Raw genomic sequence first — 4474 nt, forward strand, 5'->3', positions numbered from 1 at the left:
CACCTCTCCATATCCCGGCTCAATCAAGCAGGGAGTGCCAGAGGAAGATTCCCCCCCCCCCCCCTCTGGATGGGAAGCAGCCTCTGGCTGGAGGGACCTGAGTTGCAACATCTGGGGATTTTGCATGCCCCATTCCCAGATCCAGTGTGTCAGTAAATGCCAAGACCAACAGCCTTTTCCGTGTTTATCCGTTACTCCTGGCTGGGGTCCGGGGGTTAATCACCTTTTAACACCGCGCTTGGAAAGCTGTGCAGATCGACATTCCTCAGGTAATCTTACAGCCCGTGGGAGACTGATTTTACCATCGACTGACACCTGGTGGTGGAAGAGGAATCTTGCACCTTTTAAGTGAAAACCAGGAAAGAATTCATTTCAAAGTTTTTTTGGGGAAAATCAAGCTCCGTGCTTGTTCATGGATGATCAAGAAAAAAGGCCAGTTGGTCAGTGTGTATGCACACTGTGAGTTTGACAAATGACCAAAGCAATAGGCCATTGTTATGATTTGCTCTTTCTTCATACTTGTTTCCATAGCCACAGGACAAACAACATATCGTGGTAATGGAGATTGACTAGGTTTGGAATGCTAAATTGCTTTTTCCTTTTCTAATTAAAAGGTTTATAATTAAGTCAAATCCTTTTAGTTTTCAATTAGATTTTAGTAATCTTATTCCTGCACTTCTGGTGAATATAGTATTCTCTAGATAGAGTAAAATTATATTAAAGGATTTCTATGAGCAGTCAGGAGTTAACATCACAGATGAAGCATCTGCAGCTTTTATGTGTGAAAGCTTTTGCATAGTAAATCTTTTGCATAATTTCATATGGGATGGAGAATATAATATATGAAATACTATATATATATATATATATCTCAAAATTCTCCATGTCAGATTCTTTGGTACATACTTTTCAAAACTAGGCTGCCTGTGGAGAGCAATGTTAGGCATTGCAAATGTTGAGACGCTGATTGCTAGTTTCACTATGACTCATAAGAACTAGAAGTCTTAAATAGGGATTGAACTATGAGTTACACACCCATTTAGATCTTCCAGAGTGTTTTGTAATAAACTTAAATTATAGCACATCAACAAAACTGTCCTACAGTACTATTTGAAGTTCCTACCTCTATAGACTACATTATAACTTGTGGAGAAAATAGAATATTTTAGAATCAATGAGTATTTACCTGAACATTTAAGTAGCCATATCTTAGAATCTTGTGGGGCTATCACTTTAGAAGTACAAGGATTATTGTGGTGTGAATGGTGAAATAAAAAGATCACAGTACTCAAGATAATTGTAGAGAGGAGAGGGTAGATTTGATGAGTGTAGGTTATACATATGTGTTGAAATAGCATGCTGACCCCTGTGAATATGAACAATTGGTATACATTTAATAAAAAAGTAACAAATAAAAACAACTAATCATTAGGCACTAAGTTGTAAGTGTATGATATAAATTATAGCTTTTTCCTTTGGAAATTTTACCAGCACCTCTGGGGATAGCAATTCAAATCATGTTTGACATTTTCAAGTCTGCCTTTTATTGTGTAAGAATAATCATGCTTTTATTTTAGGATGAGGTGGAAGTTAGTAAAAGTTGAAAGAGAAATATTTTGTTAAATTATCTATTTTGTACAGACAATAAAATCTCACTGGCTAAAATTGCTAATCCTGACAGCTTTATATGATATAGTCTCTTCAATAGTTCAAGGTCTATTAGTATACTGGTAGAGTTGTCTTCAAAATATATTGTCAGTTTATTTCCACTCTCTGTGTATAAATGGTTTGGAGTAGAGAGAAGGTTTACCTTTGAGTCTGGAGGCAAGAGAGAGGGAGAGAGAGGGAGAAAGTGAGTGAGAGAGAGATAGAGAGAGGAAGAGAGAGAGAGGTAGAGACAGAGGAAAATGAAGAAAAAGTAAAAGAAGACGAGAAGGTGGAAGAGGAGAGAGGAGAGAAAGAGGATAGGGAGGAGGGAAGAGAGACAGAGCATTTGTTTTGATCAAATTTTAATCTCTTTGCTAGCTTTATTATAAAGTAATTTTTGGGAAGTTCTCCAAAAACTCTTTGAAATGTGGCTTTATATCAAGCATAGTGAGAAAAATCCTACTTTGTTATCTTGAGATATTAGCTGATGATGGTTCATGTACGTATGTGTGTATGTATGTATGTATGTATGTATGTGTGTATGTATTGATGAGGTTGGAGGTGTGGCTCAGGTGGCACAGTGCTAGCCATGAGCAAAAGTTCCAGATATCAAGTTTAAGTCTCATTTCTAGGACATGTGATCCAAAATTAGAAAGATTTTGGTTGTAGGGAAAGAGAACGTGGAAAGGTTCAGTAGAGGAATTGCTTCCTCTATCCTGCTTTCCTGTACTCAGACTTCTCTGATAGACTGTAGTCTGTAGGAGGCAGGCCAGGGGCCATTTCATTCCATTTTTCTCTAAATAAAGAACATACAATGTCATAAGAAGTTGGTAATACTGAATAAATGTGCTTTGAGAATTTCAAGGAGGAGCCAGTGGCCAATAGGATCATTCTGTATTAAAAGATCGAGTAAAATAGAAAATACAAAAGAATCTGTTGGGTCTAAAATTTGAGTACTCTATTCACTGAAGAGAGCAATTACTATGAGCGGAAGTTAGATTGTAGTCCGCTATGGAAGAAATGGGAGGAAAGATTAAAGGTAACTATGGATTTCCAGTAAAGTGGGATAAGAAATGAAGAAGGCAGTTGGGGTAGCCATCGAAAAGCAGCCAAGAAACACATAATGTAGAGAGATTTAAGGTGGATGAAAGAAGTACAAGTGGTAAAACTAAGAACTGGAGCAGAGTGAACAAAGAGGAAATACAGAACATGGTGGAAAGGTTCTCTTTGAACAGGAGCAGAGACACTGCTTTCTCATAGAAGAAAGGAAAACATAGATGGAGGTTTGCACAATTTTTTGAGGGCATGCTGAAGGCTGATAAGTACGTTCACAACTGCTGGGGGTGAAGTCCAGCTGACAGAAATGGGTGCGTGTATTTGGAAGCTGCAAAAATGGTGGCAATGTTGCCTGACTTTTAAGTTTACAGTGTTTATTTGGATGAAATGGGGAGCTGAGACATGCAGATATATGGATTCACTGGAAAGAAATGTGCAGTCAGTTAGAACCAACCATTAGCTCATAGGATGAAAACTATGAAGGTGGTGGAATAATTTGGAATTTATCTGGTTAGGAATAGCATAATGGAGGACTGAATGTTTTGAACTTAGTCTTAGAAAAGTGAGAGATAGTTTTCATTGGGGAGAAGAAAAGGAAATGGTTTTGTGTTTTCAAGACCAAAAGTTTTATACAGAGATTAAATTTTCCTTTGTTTTAACAGCATGTCTGTATCCAGGAGTTAGCTTTATAAACAGCTACCAGTGGTTGTGATTCTCTCATACATCTCAAAGACCTTCCCAGGTGAGCACCTGTGGGTTAGCTATCTCCCTAGCTCTAGATGGCAGCAGAGAGCATGATATACAGTAGTGAGGACTCAAAATATTTACTAAATTGAGTTCTCTGACTCAGTCCTTTCTGCAGGCTTTGCTTCTTTATTCCTGTTAGGTGCCTTCAGTGCCAGTGTTCTGTCTACCTCATGTGTACACATTTCTATTAAAGCTCTTTTCTGGTTCTGTTCTAATCAGTCACTCGACATGCCTGTCTCCTGTGGATTGGCAGCTGCATAAGCCATAAGAATCCACTGGGAGAATCATTCGTTATATGAATTAAGAAACAAAGCCTGGAGGTAGATGTATGGGAAAAGAGCGAAATTTGTGCACTTTTGTCTGAGATGGAAGTGGGTCCTTCTACTTACTTATGGAGGAAACCATCTAAGATGTCCCACCTTCTGTGGAGCGGTTTGGTGGTGTGGTGGGCTGCTATGTAGCCACAAGGTGGCTCCAAAGACTTTTGCTGTAAAAGTCACTGTTGTCTGGCCCCTGCTGCTGCTTTCACTTTACCAGTTTCTCAGATTTATTGCAAATAGATAAAGATGATATTCCTTGTAGTTGGGTTGCTATTATGGTCTTTAAGAATAATCCAAGATCAGAGTAAGCATTAGGCTATTTCTACTTGTCTATCTGTCTGTCTCTGTCTTCTTTTACCTATATAATATGTGTATGTTTGCATAATTATGTATGTATGTTTACATAATAATTATCTATTGTTATCTAGATCTACATTTCTATATTTAATTGAAGGCCTACCAGTTGAAATAAGTTGTCTTATTTAATTAAAAAAAAACTCCTGGAAATAGCTGCCTTCATCATTTTACTATTGAACACATGGAGACTTAGAGTAAATAGCCTGATCAAGGATACAAAGCTATCTTACTCTTTCCAAACCCAAAGTTTGGTTGTCAGAGTTCTCCTGCCCTGCCCTCCATCTTTTCCCTTCCTTCCTTCCTTCCTTCCTTGCTTCTTTCCTTCTTCCCTCCCTCCCTCCCTCCCT

This window comes from Dipodomys ordii, unplaced genomic scaffold (assembly GCF_000151885.1).
Source record: "Dipodomys ordii isolate 6190 unplaced genomic scaffold, Dord_2.0 Scaffold90, whole genome shotgun sequence".
Taxonomy (NCBI): Eukaryota; Metazoa; Chordata; class Mammalia; order Rodentia; family Heteromyidae; genus Dipodomys; species Dipodomys ordii.